Raw genomic sequence first — 21676 nt, forward strand, 5'->3', positions numbered from 1 at the left:
CATGAAATATATTTTTCCATCCCTTTACTTTCAGTCTGTGTGTATCTACATATGATGTAGACAGCATATGTATGGGTCTTGTTTTCTTATCCATTCAGTCATTTTATGTCTTGATTGGAGCATTTAATCCATTTACATTTAAAGTGATTATTAATAGGTATGTAGTTATTTGCCATTTTATTACTCATATTTATGTTCTCTGCCCCTCCCCTTATTCTTCATCCTAAAGAAGTCCCTTTAACATTTCTTATAATACTGGTTTGGTGGTGATGGATTCCTTTAGCTTTTTCTCATATAGGAAGCTCTCTTGCAATTTTAAATGATAGCCTTGCTGGGTAGAGTAGTTTTGGTTGTAGGTCCTGGCCTTTCATCACTTTAAAAATATTGTGCAAGCCCTTCTGGCCTGTAAAGTTTCTGTTTAGAAATTGTCTGTTAGTCTTCTGGAAGCTCCCTTGTAAATAATTAACTGTCTTTATCTTGCCACTTTTATGATTCTCTCTTTGTCTTTAACCTTTGGCATTTAATTATGATGTGTCTTGATGTGGGCCTCTTTAGGTTCATCTTATTTGAGTCTCTCTGTGATATTTAGACTTGTATGTCTATTTCCTCCAATAGGTTAGGGAAGTTTTCAGTCATCATCCCCTGTTCTTTCTCTTTTCCTTCTGGTACTTCTATGTTGTGAATGTTGTTACACTTGATGTTGCCTGAGAGATTCCCTTTAGTTATCCTCATTTCCCACCCCCCCCCCCCCGCTGTATTTATTGGGCGTTTTCTGCTACCTTGTCTTTTAAATCACTGATTTGAACCTCTACTTCCTCTAATCTGCTGTTAATTCCTTCTAGTGTATTCTTCATTTCATTTATCATATTCTTCATTTCTGACTGTTTCTTTTTTATGGTTTCTATGTCCTTTTTTATGCTTACTATCTCTTTATTGAAGTTCTCATAAGTTCATTGAGTATCCTTATAACTAGTGTTTTGAACTCTGTATCTGGTAAATTGCTTGCCTCCATTTTATTTAGTTGTTTTTCTGGAATTTTCTCCTGTTCTTTCATCTGGGACATGCTTTTTTGTTTCCTTATTTTGGCTGTCTCTCTCTTTTTGTTTCTATGTAGTAGGTAGATCTGCTACATTCCCCAATCTTGGCAGGGTAGCCTTATGTAGTAGGTGTCCCATGGGGCCCAGTGGCATAGTCTCCCTGGTTACCTGAGTCGGGTGCTCCAGAAGTGTCCCCTGGGTGAATCATATGTGCCCTCCTGCTGGAACCAAGTCCTGATCGCTGTAGGCACATCAGTGGGTGGGATTCACCCCCAGGTTGACTGGCCATGAGGATTGGTCATGACCACAGCATAGGAGCTGCCTTGTGGGGACTACCTTACTGGGGAGCAGGATTCACCCCAGTAGGCTCTGGTGACTCCTGAGACCACCCCCTGGGTGTGCCACTTGTGGAACCAGTCGGGTGGTGTTCTGTGAGGTTTGAAGCTGGCTACCAGGTGTGCCAATTCCGGGGCCTCTTGGGAGGGGCTCCTATGCAGGCCAAGATCAGCTGCTGCCTGTGACTGGTCCAGGGCTACCTAGTAGGAATTACAAAGTGATCTATTGTTGGTCGCTGCTTGTGCTGGAACTGGAGGTATGTGGAAGTGGCCAAACTGCGAAGTGAGGCTGGTTAGCACCAGTATTGAGTCTGGGGCAGCTCAGCAAAAATTTCAAGGCACCCCTAACCCTGCCACTGCCAGCTGGCTGTCCATAAGGCTCAATCACTGAAAGAGCCTCAAGTGGTAGGGAGTTGCAGTGGGGTGGGGTCTCAGAGAGTCACCAGTGTGGAGCAAGTTATGTTCATTAGGTTAATGCAGATTCATATTTTGTGCTAGTGCTGAGTCTGGGGCCACTCTGCAAAAGTCTCAGAGCACTGCCACCTGCTGCCTGCTGGGGGCCCATGGACCCCGGAGAATTGTCAAAGAAGGACTGCAGTGTGGGCCCACTACCAGCTGTGAAAAAGCCTCTGGAGGTACGGAAGTTTGGTGGGGCAGAGTCCAACATAATCATTAGGATGGAGTTAGCAAGGCTCACCAGGGCAATGCAGATTCAGATTTGGACATGTAGGGGGGAGAGCTCCACATAGGAAAGATGGCACCTGTCTGCTGGCTAAATGGGAAGAGGCCTCAACATAGGGACAATGGTGGTTTTCCCTCCATCCCTCGCCCTGAAGCCACACAACTTAGTCTCTCTCTGTTTCTGGCACCTCCCAAGCCACTGTCCTCCACAGGAGCCCAGATGAGTGCCTGGGAGTGGGATAGTCTGTGCTAGGCCCTGCAAGAGGAAACCTGGTTTCTAGCTGCCTTCTGTCTCACCTAGATGGATGGAAAACCCACTGGTTTTCACAGGCAGATGTTATGGGGGCTCCTGCTCTTCGCACTGGTTCTCTGGGTGGGGAGCTCGTTGTGGAGCTGGGACCCCTTACTCTTCATGGGGGATCTCTGCAGCCAAGATAGCCCTCCTGATTCTCCTCTGCCACACGTGAGTGTGGAGTCAGCCGTTTTGCATCTCTACCCCTTCTACCAGTCTTGAGGTGGCCTCTTCTTTATATCCTTAGTTGTAGGACTTAGTTCAGCTAGTCTTCAAATTGTTCTCCAGTTGATCTATAATTCAGTTGCAATTTTAATGTGGTCATTGTAAGAGGCAAGCACAACATTTACCTACTATGCCATTTTGACTGGAGCTCTTCCTATTTATGATTTTGACATAATGTTAACTTTTATAATACATGTTTTAGGGAAAACACACATATGCATACTTGTATAGTTCTAGATTGTTCTGGAAAAGATATATAAGAAACTGGTACTATGGTTCTTGGAGGCTGGGGGCAGGACTAGGAGGGAAACTTTTCACTGTGTACATTATTATTTGGAACCATATGAATGTATTACCTATTAAAATATAATTTTTATTTTTAAAATAGAGGTTAACATGAAAAAAGGAAATTCAAGTAAAAAAGAGTTTATTAAAATGTGTTAAGTAAATATTAAAGGTGGTAATGACAAGTATGAAAAGGGCATGTGGCTTGAAGCAAAAATAGTGAAAATAGTATGTGAATGAATGAAGTCTGGGAAACACTGCATGAGGAAATTGAGATATTTTGGCAAGTTATCTTTTGAATGGAGGAAGTCATGTGGGTGGAGGGGTGTGTGGTGGTGATCAGATCTTGTGGGGACCTGTCATCTTTCCTGTTTCCTCATCTGTAGTGGAAAGAGGCTGGCTTAGAGAATTCTGTCTTATTTTGGGTTCCTCCAGAAGCAGAACTTAAGACAAAGATCCCAGTGAAAGCAGGCTAATTTATGAGGTGCAGTAAACACCCACAAGGTATGGGAGGGAGCCAGGGAGTCAGGGAAGGTGCAGTATGAAGTAGGTTAGCACTGTGGAGAGAGGAGCTTCCTCCCACTGAGAAGCACTTGTGTCATCCTTCCTGAGGATGAAAGATCTGGACACTTAGACAAGCCTTTATTAGCCGGCCCTCCACCACGCAGGGTTAGAGAAAATCAGCCCCGGGTCTTTGTTTGAGGCAGTTTATAAAGCCTCGGACTACTTCCTAAAACAAAGAGGGTAAGGAAATTACAGAGAACAGATGTTAGCCGTTAATGTCTTTTACAAAGATAAATGTATCTGGGGAATTACTAAATCACACCTAGCTTGATAGGCAGTCTTGTTATCTTTATCCTGGAATATTGCACCTCTTCTTGGGGCTTTGGTGCCTAGAGGAGTCATCTCCTTGTTTCTGATTTACTGGGAAGCTTCCATCCTTACATTCTCAAGAGAGGCAGCTCATAAAACCTAAAACTACATCAAACAAGTAAGCAGGTTACAGGAGTAGAAATTGACCATTAACACAATACAGATACATTGTCTCGTACCACACTCTGGTTAATAGGTGAGTTGATAAACAAGTAAGCAGGTTACAGGAGTAGAAATTGACCATTAACACAATACAGATACATTGTCTCATACCACACTCTGGTTAATAGGTGAGTTGATTACAGAAGCAAACACTGGCCATCTTTATATCCTATACAATACATTTTCTAAAACCACACCCAAGCAAGTGGGACAACTTCTGGTATCTAAAGATATTTCTTCCCTGTAGCTGACTTAGCTAGTCAGCTCACTTTGAAAATTTTCTACCCTTAACACTGTGAGGGGAGTTAACTCCCCTCCATTTCTAGCTGCTCCTCAAAAGAGCAAGGTCACCTTCTGAGGCTTTGGAGAAACCCCTCAGGCAGAGAGAATTAGCTACAGCAGTGGGAAATCCCAAGCACACAGAAGTGCAACTCCCATGGAACCAGTGAGGGTCAGTCACACACTCCAATTCTGACTGGCTTAGAGTCTCTGAGCCTCACGACTTCCTGAGATAAAGATGGAGGCAGTGGGAGGACTTTTAGGGTTCTTAGTTCTTGGATGTGGGCCAGATGAAATTTCTGGCAAATTAGTGGCAGGGGGACAAATGTAACTGCCTTGGAAGGGTGCAGCAACAAAGCAATTTCTCTGGGTGTTCCTTGTTGGGCTGAGTCACCTCTGTTGTGAGGATCAAGTTGTATGTTCTGGCCCTGTCTACATCTGGGTGTTTGGGAGCAACATTACAGGCCTGAAGAAGGGATTGTGTAAGTGACTTCATGAACCATCAGGCTGTGCATGGGATCTTCAGGTACTGAAGGCAGGTCAGGATGTCTGGGTTCCTAGGTGGAGAGTACACATAGGGTAAGGGTAAGGGAGACTGAAAGGCAGATGTTGGGTCTGGGGAATGGGCTCAGCATTCATTCTACAAGAGTGAGGAACCAGGGAAGAATGGAGGCCACACCCAGGACCCTAGAGAAGGGTGTGATGGGGTGAGGCTCTCTGTTGTTGGGAGGGGCTAGAAGCCTGTTGACAGACACCAGTTGTGTTTTGCTTCTCTACCCAGTATTTAGTCATCTTTATTTTTTTTAGTAGGAGCTTCAGTAGTGTTTTAGCTAAGCTACTCATTTCACAAGTGAGGAAACAGAGCCATTCACAGGAATTAGTTGTCGAAGTTTCTGGCAAGTTAGTGGCAGAACAAAAACCAAGAGATTTCCAATTTCTAGTTTAGAGACCTTTTTGAGACATCAGTCCCACTTTGGAAAGTGTAAGATCCCAGTACAGAAACCATATACTGTTTTGAACCTTAGATGCATAGAATTAGATTATGCACAATGTTATCAGCAGTGAGTCTGTGTATGCCCTACTTGTATTCTGTTACTTATTTATTAAAAGATCTGAGCACCAGTAAATCTAGCACCTAACCCAACAGGCTGATTATTTCTAAGAACTTACCGATGCACTTCTCCCCTGTCCCAGCCTCTGCCTCCCTCTCAGAGGGACCATTAATCTGGATTTGTGTTTTTCATTTTTCCTGCTCCTCCCTTTAATTACCACACATATTTTTATTTTCATTTTACTTGTTTTTGAACAGTATAAAAGGGGCATGAAAATATTTTGTCTTCTGGGACCTGCTTGTTTATTCAAATACTTCTTTTTTTTTTAAATAAGTTTATTGGGGTAACATTGGTTAATATAATCATATAATTTTCAGGTGTATATTATCATTTGACATTTGTATATTCTATGTTCACCACCTAAAGTCCAATTTCCTTCAGCTACCATATATTTGATCCCCTTTATCAACTTTACCCTCCCCCTACCGACCTATATTTGACCCCCTTTACCCCATCTTCCTCCCCCTTCCTCCTCCACCCCATTAGTAACTACTACTTTATAGTCCTCTGGTAACCACTAGTTTATAGTTCATGTCCATGAGTCTCTGTTTGTTTGTCTTGCCCATTTGTTGCTTTTAGGTTTATATCCCACATATAACTGATACCATGTGATTTTCAACTTTTTCTGTCTGGCTTATTTTGATTAGCAAGATTACCTTGAGTTCCATCCATGTTGTTGCAAATTTCCCTGTTTTATTAAGGTATAATTGATAAATAAAAATTGTATATATTTACAAAGTACAATGATCAAATTGTTTTGATATGTGTATACATTCTGAAATGGTTACCATAATCAAGGTAATTAACATACCATCATCTCACATAGTCATCTTTTTTTTTTTTCCTGTGGTGAGAACATTTAAGATCTACTCTTAGCAAATTTCAAATATACAATAAATTCTATTAGCTATAGCCACCATGCTGTACATTAAATCTCCAGAACTTATTCAGCCTACATAAGTGAAACTTTATACCAAGTGTGCCTTATTAAACCAGTTACTTCAGAGAGTGACTGGACCTTAATCCAGGGGAGCAACTCTGGGAAATGATGAAAAACGCATACCTCAGAATTATCCCACCTAAGGTGCAAGGGGGCTGGGGTATTTATATAGCAATTTCTGAAATCAGTTGGTTGCAAGCTGCTTTGGGATTGGGTGGCACTTCTGGCTTAATGCATCGCGGGTCTAGTAGCCATTTGGAAGAAGACTGCAGAGTCTGAGGGTGTTAGGATCTGAGGAATTTGAGGACAAGATGCTGATAGTATCTGCTAGACTCCCACAGGGGCAGAGACTTCGTGTGTTCTGCTTATTTCTAGATCCCCTAATGCCTCACACCTAATAGTAGCTTAATATATAGTAGTTTTAAAAATTATAACTTTTTTAAAAAATTAAGTTTATTGGGGCAACATTGGTTAATACAATTATATGATTTTCAGGTGTACATTATCATTTGACATATGTATATTCTATTGTGTGTTTACCACCCAAAGATTGGTTTCCTTCAGCTACCCTATATTTGATCCACTTTACCCCGTCTACCTCCTCCCTCCTCCCCCACCCCCTACCCTCTGGTAACCAGTAGTCTATAGTCCATGTCCATGAGTCTCTGTTTGTTTGTCTTGCTCATTTGTTGCTTTTAGGTTTATATCCCACTTATAACTGATATCATGTGATTTTCAACTTTTTCTGTCTGTCTTATTTCACTTAGTATGATTATCTCGAGTTCCATCCATGTTGTCACAAATGGCAGTAATATTATGGCTGAGTAATATTCCATTGTATATATGTACCACAGTAATATTATGGCTGAGTAATATTCCATTGTACCACAGCTTCTTTAGCCAATCATCAATTGTAGGACACTTCGGTTGCTTCCATATCTGGGTCATTGTGAATAATCCTGCTAGGACCATTTGTATGCAAATATCTTTTCTGATACGGGTTTTCAAGTTTTGGGGGTAAATCTCCAGTAGAGGAATTGCTAGATCATGTGGTAGATCAATTCTTAGTTTTTTGAGGAAACTCCATAGTGTTTTCCATAATGGCTGTACCAATTTTCAGTCCCACCAGCAGTGCATGAGGGTTCCTTTTTCTCCGCATCTTCTCCAACATCTGTTAATACTTGTACTGTTGATTATAGCTATTCTAAAAGGTGTGAGATGATATCTCATTGTGGTTTTGATTTGCATTTCCCTAATAGCTAGAGATGTTGAGCATCTTTTCATATATTAGTTTGCCATTTGTATGTCCTCTAGGGAGAAGTGTCTGTTCAGGTCCTCTGCTCATTTTTTGATGTCGTTATTGAGTTTTATGAGTTCTTTGTATATTTTGGATATTAAGCCCTTATCAGAGGCATTGTTTGCAAATATACTTTCCCATTCAGATGGCTGTATCTTTACCTTGTTGATGATTTTTTTTTTTTTTTTTTTTTTTTTTGCTGAGCAGAAGCTTTTTAGTTTGATGTAGTCTTATTCATTTATTTTAGATTTTACTTCCTTTGCATTTGAGGTCAAATTCATAAAATCCTCTTTAAGTCCAAGGTCCTTGAATTTAATTCTTATGTTTTCTTCTTTGCATTTTATTGTTTCAGGTTATATTAAGCTCCTTAATTCATTTTCAGTTCTTTGGTGTGTGGTGATAGACAATAGTCTAGTTTTATTCTTTTGTAGGTGGCCTTCCAGTTTTCCCAGCACCATTTATTGAAGAGGCTTTCTCCACTGTATGTTTTTGGCTTCTTTGTCAAAAATTATATGCCCATATAAATATGGGTTTACTTCTGTACTCTTGATTCTGTTCCACTGGTCTGTGTCTCTATTTTGCTTCCAATACCATGGTGTTTTTCTGCAGTCCCACTTCTCTGCTTTCTGCCCTGATGACTAGACCCTGCCCCCAGATGCATGAAACTCACAGCACTCCCAGGCTGGACTGTTCAAGAAAGTTGCAGCACCCTCTCCCCTCCACCTCCTCCTACAGCGAGCTCCAACAGTTGTGAGAGGCAGCTTCTTTATTTCTCCCAGAGCACCACCCAGGGTTCTGACCTGTGGTAGCTCTTATGCACAGATCCCACACTCAGGCGTGCTGATGTGCAAGTTGGGTATTTTTTTATTGAGTTTTAGATGTTCAGCTTATTGTTGTTTCAAGGGAAGAAGTCTGGTGACATCTCTCACTCCACCATGTTTCTCCAAAATCCCTGTTCCCTGCTTCTGCTAGCCAATACATAGTATTTTAATGAACAAAAATGTGTGAGGAATTAATAAATTTAGCTATAAGGATCCAGAAAGGGGCTAAGCAAACTATGGTAGGAGATATTGCGGAAGCGATACTTTTAGGTAAAGGAGCCTCACTTTCATATAGAAAAGGGGAAGTGAAGAGAATCTTTAGAGTAGTAAAGAGAAATTTGAGAACAATTCAGTTCAGCATAATCACAGAATTCAAATGAAATGACATGAAATCACCGGGTCCTTAATAAAGCTACTGAGCTGCTGAATACCTGGCTCTGGAGTCCCCCTCTGGTCTTGTTCTGTGGCTATTTTTTTGAGTTGAGATCTCTAATTTGTAGCCCAAAGCATCCTAAAAGATATAAGCTCTATTGTAAAAACTTGGTATAAAATTACATAAGTTTCGTGTGCCTCAGTTTCTTCATAGGATTTCTATGAAGATTAGATGAGTTAATACATGCAAAGCATTTAGAACTGTGCCTAGCACCGAGTAAATGCTCAATGTCAGTTGTTATTAGTGTTTTATTATTATTATTTAAAAATTTACCAGATTATTATACTATGTGCTATTTGTTCTATGTTCTTAAAATGTTTAATTTTCAAAATTAAGTATTTTTAGTTGTATTTTTGACATTTTATATTTTTTACCCTAATGGATCATGATTAGAAAATATAGCCTGTATCATTTCTGCCCTTTTGTGGCATAAAATTAAAATGGTTTTTGTAAAGTATGCTTTAATTCTTAAAAAACTATATTTTATTTCTAAAAGTTAGTTTTCAATGTATAATGAATGCTACCATATTAGTTGTGTTATTCAGATCAATCATTTAATTCTCACATCTATAGCTAAATCAGAATTCGTCTTTGATTCCTACTGAGGAAAAGAGTGAAGAAATAAAATAAAGTCGCTATCGTCAAGATGCTAAATTACTAAAATCGAATAGGCTGAGACATGAGGAATGATTCTATTCTTGTTCTAACTAAGCCTGGGAACTTAAACTCTTGAACTTTCCAGTCCTGTGTCATTGCCTGGATATATATCATTTCATTATGTGTCAATACATGGATATACACCAAATCTCTAGATAACCCTCTGGTTATTCCTTGAAAGACTCACATAGTCAATGTAACATCCATTATCTAGACCACCAGAAGTGACCAGAACTCCTGGCACTCATCCAGACAGTCTGAAATCTGAATGATAATAGTCCTGGACCATCTGGGCTAAGAATGCAAAACTGATTATTCTTAAGAATAGACTTTTCATTATAAAAGCTTTTTTTCTTTCTTTTTTGGAACGCTTATGGGTTTTTGCCTAGCTATATTCCAAATTTTCAAACTTTAAGGCCCTTGAATAAATCTTTATCATTTATTTCTAGCAAAGCCTCCAGACTCTTTTTGAGTTCCTTTGACACCACTTTCTAAATCTTTCCAAGATTCACTTCTCCCTGCTATGTTCTAACTGGACATCAATCCAACCTCTTCTAAAATTCCAGTTTGTTTTTGGATTCAGTGCCTGACTTCTGAGACCTCTTTGTCCTTTACCCCAAGAATAACTTTCATTATCAAGATTCTGGAAAAAGATCCCAGCCCATGGCTTTCTACTCTCATTGAGGGGCCCCTTTTTAAACCACATTTCCTCTTGCTCTATCTGTGAAGAGGAAGTGTTTGAAACCAGATGTTCCTTCCTCCTTTTTAGACTGTCGAGATCCAGCCTTTGTCCCTCCCCATACCAAGACCCTGGTACCCAGCTTTTTGCCGCATTATTGTTCCAGTTCTCTGTTGCAATGGTTCTTAACATTTTTCATTTCTTTTTAAAAATTTCTTTTAAAATTTTTGTTTATTTCGGTTTGTTATTTTTCTATCTGCAGATTAATTTGTTTGTTTTTTTTTTTTTTTTGAGAGCAAAAGATACTATGGAACCACCTACTACTGCTTACCTAGGTTTTGTTGGCATTTTTATTATCAGGGAAAGGTGTTTTTAAAGTGAACTAAAGAACTAGGAGCTAGACCAGTTGTCCAATAATATCTTTGGTCCTTCTCTCCACCGTTTCCTTTTTTCTTACCCCTTTTCTGCTCCTCAGACCAGTGTAAGGCATCCTCTATCTTGTTCAGAGCTGGTTTTCTTTATTTAATCAACCAACATTTGCTAATTTAATGTAACATGTACCATTCTCAGTCTCTGGAATATACGTTTGGATAATTAATTAAAAATTGTTGCCTTTAATAAGCTATAACAGGAGAAATAACCTCATAAATATTTAATGAGATTATAGTGTGAGAGCTGCTAATAGAGATATATGCAGGAAGACCTGGATCTGAATGGGAGAACAGGGCAGACTTCTCAAAAAAGGTGGTAGCTTGGAGGGCAAGTAGGAGTTCCTAAAAATGACAAAAAGATGCAAACAGCATCCTAGATGTGTTCAATGGTAGGTTGTATTTGTTATGTAAAGCTGCATAACAAATAACCCTAAACTTAATGACTTAAAACAACAGTAGTTATTGCTGGTGGAAATGTGAAACAGTACAGCCACTCTGGAAGATGGTTTGGCAGTTTCTTACAAAACTAAATATACTTTTATCATACAAGCCAGCAATTTTCCAAAGGAGTTAAAAAGTATGTCCACACATAACCCTGCACATGGGTGTTTACAATAGCTTTATTTATAATTGTCAAAACTTGGAAGCAGCCAAGATATCTTTCAGTAGGTGAATAGATAAATAAACTGTGGTATATCCAGATAGTGGAATTAGTCAGTGCTAAAAATAAATAAGTTACCAAACCATGAAAAGACATGGAGGAAACTTAAATGCATGTTACTAAGTGAAAGAAGCCACTCTGAAAGGCTACATACTTTATGAGTCCAACTATATTACATTCTGGAAAAGGCAAAACTATGAAGACAGTGAAAATATTACTCTGGGGAGGAAGTTGACAATGGAGGAGGTGACACATATGTGGGAGTAGGCGGTATATGGAAAATCTTCCCCTCAAGCTTGCTATAAACCTAAAACTGCTCTAAAAAATTAAGTCAATATTTAAAAAATCCAAACAATCAAAAACCCAATAATAATTATTTCTTATCTCTCGTGATTCCTCTGGGTCAGGAAATTGAAAATGATGTGGCTGAGCGGTCTGACTCAGTGTCTCATGAGGTTGTGGTCAGATGTCAGCTGGGGCTGCAATTATCTGAAGGCTCGACTTTAGTTGAAGGATCTGCTTTCAAAGTAGCTCACTCACGTTGAGGGTGAGTAGGTACTGGCTATTTGTGGGAGTGGAGTCCTCAGTGCTTTCCACCAGGATAGCTTGAATGTCTTCAAAGCATGATGAGTGACTTTCCTCAGCCTCCAGAGAGAGAAATCCAAGGGAGCAAGGCAGAAGCTGCAAAGCTTTTTATAATCTAGTCGTGAAAGCCACACACCTTCACCTCTGTTATATTCTATATTCTTAAAATGTTCACACAGGCCAGCCATGATTCAATGATGAAGGGGACTAAACAAGAGTATGAATATTGGGAGAGGAAGATCATTAGGGGTCATCCCCAATGCTAGCTACCACATAGGGCATGCTAAGTGTAACTGATGTAGCATGCTCGGGCTATAAATTGTTAGACATGAGAGTGAAGGTTATGTATGGACTAGATTGTTAAGGGCTAAGGAGTTTGGCTTTTAACTGTTGGTAATAGGGAAATGCAGAAGGGTCTTTAAAAAGAGGCACCTACAGGGTCAAACTGTCTCTTCTTGTCCAAATTCGGCAGCAAGAGCTGTTGAATACGTCAAGTAAGCCCCTTGATGTTCTCTGCTTTTTCTTTGGGTGTTTGAAACTTCATGTAGATTTACACATATCTTATTCTTTCATTTTATGTTATACTGTTTTTTAGGTAAGTATTAGTCTGTGTCATATGTCAGCTTGAATATTCTTTCACTATATAAAACTTAATATCTATCAGTTGGGATATTTTTGGTTACAAATAAAAAAATTAACTCAAAATAACTTAAGCAATGAAAAGAATTTATCGATTCATGCAACTGAAAACTCTAGAGGTAGAGAGGATTTCAGGTGTGGTTTGATCCAGAGTTTGACATTTTCATGAGGGATCTGGCTCTGTTTTTGGGTAAGGTTCCTCCTCAGGTGATTTTTTTTATGGTAGCAAAAATGGTTTTAGTGGCTCCAGGTTTTATAATACATTAGAAAGAGAAAAAGCATCTCTGTCCTCAGTTCTACTTTGATTGGTTTGCCTTAGTTCATGTACTTGAACAAATCACTGAAGTCGGATATAGACTACATGGATCGTCTTTGTTTAGTTCACATGCTCCAGCCTTGGAGCTGGGGCGAAGTCTATTTTCCCCAAATAATATAGCCCTCCAAATGGAGCTCGAAAGTTGCTGAGAAGAGGGAAATTAGATTCTGGAGAAGCAACTGCAAAGCGTCCAACACAAATTCAAAAAAATGTGATGTGGTTCATCTAAACAACATTTAATGAGCTCCAGCTGAATATAGTGTTGGACCCTGGGCTATAGCCATAAACCTGTAATAGTTCCTTCTCTCAAGGGAGGCCTAGTGTATCTCCTGAGAACATAAGCTCTCTGAGGGTAGAGATTTTTTCTCTTTTGTTCACATCTGTATCTTCAGAGCCTTGAATAGTATCTGGCACAGTAAATATTTATTAAATGAATAGTTTAGGGGATAGACATATATATATAATTCACCATATCATTTCTGGTCTATTTCTGGCTTAGAGACTTTGAGGAGATGGAACCGTGATCTGCTCTTTCACTCCTCTTCCTTCTCCTCTTTCCACTTCTGACTGTAGCTCTTCCAGGGTAAGATATAGGAGGAAAGAATTAGATGGCAGAGTGTTCCAGGCTGCCTATTGGTAGTCAGAGGTGCCCCCACTCTCAGTCTGGTGCAGGCTGAGTCCATCTCTTGTTCGTGGTCCTCAAAATCTAAGATTCAAGGTGTTCTTGGAGGTTACATTTAGCTTTCTCAACTCAGACCAGGTGCATTTATGTTTAATCCTCCACAGAGTAGTTCTGTGCCCAATTAGCTTTCTGCCAACTGATGCTGCCTCAAAGAGGGTATAAGGATAGATATAATGGGAACCCTTTTCTCTATTGATTTCTTTGCCTTATTTGGCCACAAATTGGGGGCATACTTTGACAACAGAACAAAAAAGTTGTCATCCCTATAAGGTGCTTCATCCTCCACACTGCCTTGCAGGATATAAGTGGTTCAGATAGTGATCAGTGGGCCTCTGACATATGAACATGTACAAATTACCTGTAGCAAGTCTGTTCCCATGTAGCCAGCCCCGACCTGTGCTTTCCTTGGGACACAAATTTGACAGCAAACAACAACTTTCAATTTGTTAGATGCAAAAGAGACTTTTGGTGGCATGCCACAAACCTTGCCCTCAGGTACAGTATCTCTTGAACAGATGTCAGGTATTCGTAGGCCCAAGGCGGGCAGTGGTTGGCCTTGCTGCAATCTGAGACTTTTACAGGAAGCCATGGAGATGGTGCTGGCATAAAAACTGACACTGAAGTGGCCAGAGGAAATCTGTTCAATATATCCTGATGACTCTTTGGGTCTCTGTACCACCTGACTCACATAATTACCCAAAGGCTCTTCCAATCGCCTCATACCTCCCACTAGGTATCCCTGAGTAATCAAAGGCAGCAGCTGACCTTGGCCTACTGGGGAGCTCCTCCTAGGGGCCACAAAACCAATGCACCCAGAGGCTGGTGCCAGACCACAGCAGAGTAACATGTGACTATCCTCATAAGTGGTACACCCAAAGGATAGTTTCAATAAGTACACAAGTCTGCTAGGGCAAATTCCACTCCGCGGGGTCATCCCCTACACAGCAACTCATACCCTGTGGGCATAGCCAATTTGCACAGTTAACAGCTTGAGCGACAATCCCATCCACTGATATGCTAACAGCAATAAAGGCTTAACTACAATAGAACACATACGACCCACACTAAGAACATATCCAGAGCCCCCTGCATAGGTAATTAGGGATACTGTGCCAGTGGGCCTCACAGGACACTTACTACATAAGGCCATCTGGCTAAGGCTGAGAAATGAAACAATTCTTCCTAATACATAGAAACAAACACAGATAGGCAACTAAAATGAGAAAACAAAGAAACATGCTGTAAATAGAACAACAGGGGAAAACTCCAGAAAATAATGTAAATGAAATAGAGGGAAGCAACCTGGCAGAGGCAAAGTTCAAAACAATGGTTTTAGGACACTCGATGAACTGAGAGACTGCCGGAGCCAGCTGGCTAAAGTCGAACAGCACCTAAAAGAGGGGGGTGAAGCCTAAGGAAAAAAAAAAGAAGACAGAAAAGTTCTTTGGGAGGGCATACAGTCAATGCTGCAGCCTCAAGTTTATTAGCATAGCCTTTATATACCTTTTTGAGTACAATAGCAAAGCACAGAGTACATATCATAGGAATGCTGACATTTATATAAGTTCCTAAATATCCTTCCTTCAGGGTACAAACATCCTTGCTTTCTGGGCTATAAAACATTCCACTATCTTAAAAGGATTGCTTTAGGAGGTGAACCTCCCATCCAGGGTCAGTAACGTTTAACTCAACAGCCTGCTTCCTTGAACCATTGTTAAGCAGTCTCAGCAGCTGCTTCATGGCTATCAGCTATGTGACTTCTTCAGTGTCTCATAATGGATCCCGACAAGGGACAGAATAGATGATTTCAATGAGAACTTCAAAAGAAAGATAGTAAGCATAACAATGGACATAGAAACCATAAAAAAGAACCAGTCCAAAATTAAAAATGCAATAACTGAAATGAAGAATACACTAGAAGGAATCAACTATAGAGTGATGAAGCAGAAGATTGAATCAGTGAGATAGAAGACAAGGTAACAGAAAATACCCAATCAGAACAACAAGAAGAAAAAAAAACCCCAAAATGAGGATAGTTTAAGAGACCTCTGGGACAAAAAAAAAAAAAAAAAAACACCTCAAAAATGAGGATAGCTTAAGAGACCTCAAGCATACCAATATCCGCATCATAGGGGTACCAGAGAAGAGAGGGAGCAAGGGATTGAGAATCTATTTGAAAAATAGTTACAGGAAACATCCCTAACCTGGCAAAGGAATTAGACATACAAGTCCAGGAAGCACAAGAGGAACTCAAACAGACCCACATCAAGACACATTGTAATTAAAATACCAAAATTTAAAGACAAAGAGAGAAACTTAAAAGCAGCCAGAGATAGACAGCTAGTTACTTATAAGAATGTCTGCAGATTTTTTCAACTAAAACTTTGCAGGCTATAAGGGACTGCCAGGAAATATTAAAAGTAATTAAAAATAAGAACTTATGACCAAGAATACTCTACTCATCAAGGCTATCAATTAAAATGGAAGATGTGATAAGACTTTTCCAGACTGGAAAAAGCTTAAGGACTTCACCACCAACAAGACATTATTATAAGAAATGTTACGGGGACTTCCGTGAAAAGAAGAAGGGGAAAAAACTCCCATAAATATGAATAATAAAATGGCAATAACTACATACCTATCAGTAATCACTTTAAATGTAAACAGATTAAATGCTCCAATAAAAAGACATAGAGTAGCCAAATGGATAAGAAAATAAGATCCATGTATACACTACCTGCAAGAGAGTCAATTCCGATCAAATGATAGACACTGAAAGTAAAGGGATGGAAGAAGTTATTTCATGTAAGTGGAATGGAAAAAAAGCTGGGATAGCAATAATTATATCAGAAAAAAATAGACTCTAAAGGAAAGGCTATAAGAGACAAAGAAAGCTATTATATAATGATAAACAAGTCAATCCAACAAGAGGACATAACTCTAGTAAACATATATGCACCCAATATAGGTGCACCTGTAGGTGAGATTGACAGTAATACACTCATAGTAGGGGACTGTAACACCCTTTTGACACCAAATGACACAATAGACCAGATGGATTTAATTGAGATTTTCAGAGCATTTCACCCCAAAGCATCAAAATATGCATTCTTCTCAAGTGCACGTGGAATATTTTCCAGAATAGACCACATGTTATGCTACAAAACAAGTATCAGTAAATTTAAGAAGATTAAGAAGATTGATCAAGTGTCTTCTCTGACCAAATTGGAATGAAACTAGAAATCAACTACAAGAAAAAATAAAGGAAAACGCACAAACACAGGGAGGCTAAACAACATGCTACTAAACAATGAATGAGTTAACAATGAGATTAAAGAAGAAATCAAAGGATACCTAGAGACAAATGAAAATGAAAACATAACAGCTCAAAATCTATGGGACACAGTGAAAATGGTTCTAATAGGGAAATTCATAGCAATACAGGCCTACCTCAAGAAACAAGGAAAAGCTCAAATAAACCTCAAAAGCTCAAATCTAACCTCACACTTAAAAGAACTAGAAAAAGAACAGCAAACAAAGTCCAAATTGAGTAAAAGGAAGAAAATAATAAAGATCAGAGCAGAAATAAATGAAATAGAGTCTAGAAAAACAACATAAAAGATCAATGAAACCAAGAGCTGGTTCTTTGAAAGTATAAACAAAATTGATAAAACTTTAACCAGACTCATTAAGAAAAAAAGAGGACCCAACTAAATAAAATCAGAAATGAAAGAGGAGAATTATTATGGGCTCCACAGAAATACAACGGATCATAAGAAAATACTATGATTAATTATATGCCAACAAATTGGACAATCTGGAAGAAATGGACACATTCCTAGAAACATACAATCTCCCAAGACTGAGTCAAGATGAAACAGAAAATCTGAACCTACCAATTACCACCAAAAAAATTGAATCAGTAATCAAAACCGTCCAAAAAATAGAAGTTTTGGACCAGATGGCTTCATAGGCAAATTTTAGCAAACAGTCAAAGGAGAATTAACACCTTCTCTTCTCAAACTGTTCCAAAATATTCAGGAGCAGGGAAGGCTCCCTAGTTCTTTTTTGAGGTCATTGTTACCCTGATTCCAAAATCAGACAAAGACACTACAAAAACAGGAAAACTATAGACCTATATTCCTTATGAACATTGATGCAAAAATCCTCAACAAAATTTTAGCAAACCAAATTCAGCAATCATTAGAAATATAACACTGTGATCAAGTTGGATTTATTCCTGGGATGCAAGGTTGGTAAAATATCCACAAATCAATGAATGTGATACACCACATAACAAATTAACAGATAAAAATCATATGATGAAATCAATAAATGCAGAAAAGCATTTGACAAAATCTAGCATCCATTTATGATCAAAACTCTCAGCAAAGTGGGAATAGAGGGAACATACCTCAACATAATAAAGTCTCTATATGACAAATGTAAAGCTAACATCATGCTCAATGGGGAAAGGCTAAAAGTATTTTACTTAAGACCAGGAACAAAAGAAGGATGCCCACCTTCACCACTCCTCTTCAACATTGTATTAGAAGTGTTAGCTACAGCTATTAGACAAGAAAGAGAAATAAAAGGCATTCAAATTGGAAAGGAAGAAGTAAAACTGTCATAATTTGCAGATGATATGATACCATATATAGATAACCTTAAAGATTCCACCAAAAAACTATTAGAAACTAATGAATCGGTTAAGTAGCAGGATGCAAAATTAATAATCAGAAGTTGATTGCATTTTTATACACCAATGATGAACTTTCAGAAAGAAAAATTAAGAAGATAATCCTATCTACAATTGCATCAAAAACAATAAAATACCTAGAAATCACATTAACCAAGGAGTTGTAAAAGACCTATTTTCAGAAAATTATAAGTAATTGAAAAAAGATATTGAAGAAGATACAAATAAATGAAAGCATATACTGTGGTCACAAGTAGGAAGAATCAACATCATTAAAATGACCATACTACTCAAAGCAGTCTATAAATTAAAAGTTGAATGTGAGCATGGTATCACCATTGATATCTCCCTGTGGAAATTTGAGACCAGCAAGTATTATGTGACCACCACTGATGCCCCAGGACACAGAGACTTTATCAAAAACATGATCACAGGCACATCACAGGCTGACTGTGCTGTCTTGATTGTTGCTGCTGGTGTTGGTGAATTTGAAGCAGGTATCTCCAAGAATGGGCAGCTCCATGAGCATGCCCTTCTGACTTATACACTGGATGTGAAACAACTAAGCCTTGATGTTAACAAGATGGATTCTGCTGAGCCACCTTACAGCCAGAAGAGATACGAGGAAATTATTAAGGAAGTCAGCACCTACATTAGGAAAATTGGCTACAACCCTGACACAGTAGCATTTATGCCAATTTCTGGTTGGAATGGTGACAACATGCTGGAGTCAAGTGATAATATGCCTTGGTTCAAGGGATGAAAAGTCACCCGTAAAGATGGCAGTGCAAGTGGAATCATACTGCTTGAAGCTCTGAATTGTATTCCGCCACCAACTTGTCCAACTGACAAGCCACAATGTCTACAAAATTGGTGTTATTTGTACTGTCCCTGTGGCCTGAGTGGAGACTGGTCTTCTCAAACCCAGCATGGTGGTCACCTTTGCTCCAGTCAATGTAACAACTGAAGTAAAGTCTGTTGAAATGTACCATGAAGCTTTGAGTGAAGCTCTTCCTGGGGACAATGTGGGCTTCAATGTCAAGAATGTGTCTGTCAAAGACATTAGCCATGGCAATGTGGCTGGTGACAGCAAAAATGACCCACCAATGGAAGCAGGTGGCTTCATGGCTCAGGTGATTATCCTGAACTACCCAGGCCAAGTCAGTATCAGATATTCACCTGTGCTGGATTGTCACACAGCTCACACAGCTTACAAATTTGCTGATGTGAAGGCGAAGATTGATCGTTGTTCTGGGAAAAAGCTAGAAGATGGCCCAAAGTTTTTGAAATCTGGTGATGTTGCCATTGTTGATATGGTTCCTAGCAAGCCCATATGTGTTGAGAGCTCCTCTGACTATCCTCTTCTGGACCATTTTGCTGTTCATGACATGAGACAGACAGTTGCTGTGTCATCAAAGTAGTGGACAAGAAGGCGGCTGGAGCTGGCAAAGTCACCAAGTCTTCCCAGAAAGCTCAGAAGGCTAAATGAATATTATCTCTAATACCTGCCACCCCAGTCTTAATCAGTAGTGGAAGAACGGTCTCAGAACTGTTTCTTTCAATTGGCTATTTAAGTTTAATAGTAAAAGACGGGTTAATGATCACAATGCATCATAAAACCTTCAGAAGGAAAGAAGAATATTTTGTGGACCATTTTTGTGTGTGTGTGTAATAGTTTTTAAGTTATTAGGTTTTAAAATCAGTATTTTTTAATGGAAACAACTCGACCAAAAACCCGTTACAGCATTTTGAGACCCCCATTAAAACAAAGGTTAATGAGAAAAAAAAGCGGACAGAAGAGCTGAATAGGTATTTCTTCAAAGAGGAAATACAGATGGCCAATAGACATATGAAACAATGCTCAGTATCACTAAGCATTAGAGAACAGCAAATAAAAACCACAATGAGGTATTACTTCACACCTGTCAGAATGACTATCGTCAATAAATCAAAAAACAAGTGTCGGTAAGGATGTGGAGAAAAAAGAACCCTCATATACTGTTGGTTGAAATTGTAAATTAGTACAGCCACTATGGAAAACAGTCTGGAAGTTTTTCAAAAAATTAAAAATGGATCTACCTTTTGACCTAGAAATTGCACTTCTGGGTATTTATCTAAATAAAACCGAAATGCTAATTCGTAAAGATCTATGCACCCCTATGTTCATGGCAGCACAATTTACAATAGCCAAGATATGGAAGCAGCCCAACTGTCCATCAACAGACAATTGGATAAAGAAGTTATGGTTCATATATGCAATGGAATATTACTCAGCCATAAAAAATGAAATCCTATCATTTGCAATGACATGGATGGACCTAGAGGTTATTATGTTGAGTGAAATAAATCAGACAGAGAAAGAAAAATACTGTATAATTTTACTTATATGCAGAACCTAAGAAACAAAAAGAACAAATTAAATGAAAACAGACTCAAATACAGAAGACGATCTGGTGAACTCCAGAAAGGAAGAGATTTGGGTGGCTGAGAGAAAGGGGTGAAGGGTTGAAGAAGTACAAATTAAAAGTTAACACATGGTCACAGGGATGAGAAGCACGGCATAGGGAATGTAGTTAGCAGTAATGTTATGGCTAGGTGTAGAGCCAGAGAAGAGAAAGAGTAAGCAGAGGGATCATTTCATAAACTATATAAATGTCTAACCAATGTACTGTATACTTGAAACTAATAATAAAATTTGAAAAAGAAAGTGATGTATTGAAATAAACTATTATTATAGGACTGTCTACTCGTCCTTTGAATTCTGTCAGTTTTTATTTCATATATTTTAATAACGTGTTATTAGGTGTGTAAATTATTTATAATTATTATGTCTTCTTGCTGTATTATTAATATATAATGTCTTTTTTCTCTTGTAATATTTTTTTGATTTAAAGATTTTTTTTTTGTCTGATGATATTATAGCCACCCATGCTCTTTTCTGGTTACTATTTGCATGGAATATCTTTTTTATCTTTCATTTTCAATCTGTTTGTATTTTTGTGCCTAAAGTGAGTCTATTATAGACAGCAGCATATCTGGCTGTCTATAGTTAAATCTTGTTTTTAAATGCATCCTGCCAATCTCTGTCTTTTAATTAGAGAGTTTAATCCAATTACATTTAAAGTAATTAATGATAAAGAGGAACTTTTTGTTATTTTGCTATTTTTTCCTATATGCCTTATAACTTTTATATTCCTCATTTCCTGTATTGCTGTCCTCGTTTGTGTTTAGTTGATTTTTTTTTGCAGTAAAACATTTTAATTCCTTTCTCATTTCCATTTGTATATGTTGTTTAGTTATTTTTTTAATGGCTACCATGGGGATTACATTTAACATCCTAAAGTTATAACATTCTAATTTGATATACATTTTACTTCAATAACATACAAAACTCTTTTCCTATATAGTTTCATCCCCATCCCATTTCAGTTATTTTTGCCACAAAATTACATCTTTATACATCATGTGACCAAAATCATAGATGAATAATTGTTCTTTAAAAGTGCATTAGTCTCTTAAATTATATAGAAAACAAAACGGTTATAAACCAAAGCT

General features: G+C 38.5%; 1 pseudogene; it reads left to right on the forward strand.

Annotated features, from left to right (window-relative positions):
- Positions 1–1935: 1935 nt before the first annotated feature.
- LOC107506836 lies at positions 1936–19682 on the forward strand (annotated as a pseudogene).
- The last annotated feature ends 1994 nt before the right edge of the window (positions 19683–21676 follow it).

This window comes from Rousettus aegyptiacus, unplaced genomic scaffold (genome assembly GCF_014176215.1).
Source record: "Rousettus aegyptiacus isolate mRouAeg1 unplaced genomic scaffold, mRouAeg1.p scaffold_m13_p_8, whole genome shotgun sequence".
In the NCBI taxonomy this organism is placed as follows: domain Eukaryota; kingdom Metazoa; phylum Chordata; class Mammalia; order Chiroptera; family Pteropodidae; genus Rousettus; species Rousettus aegyptiacus.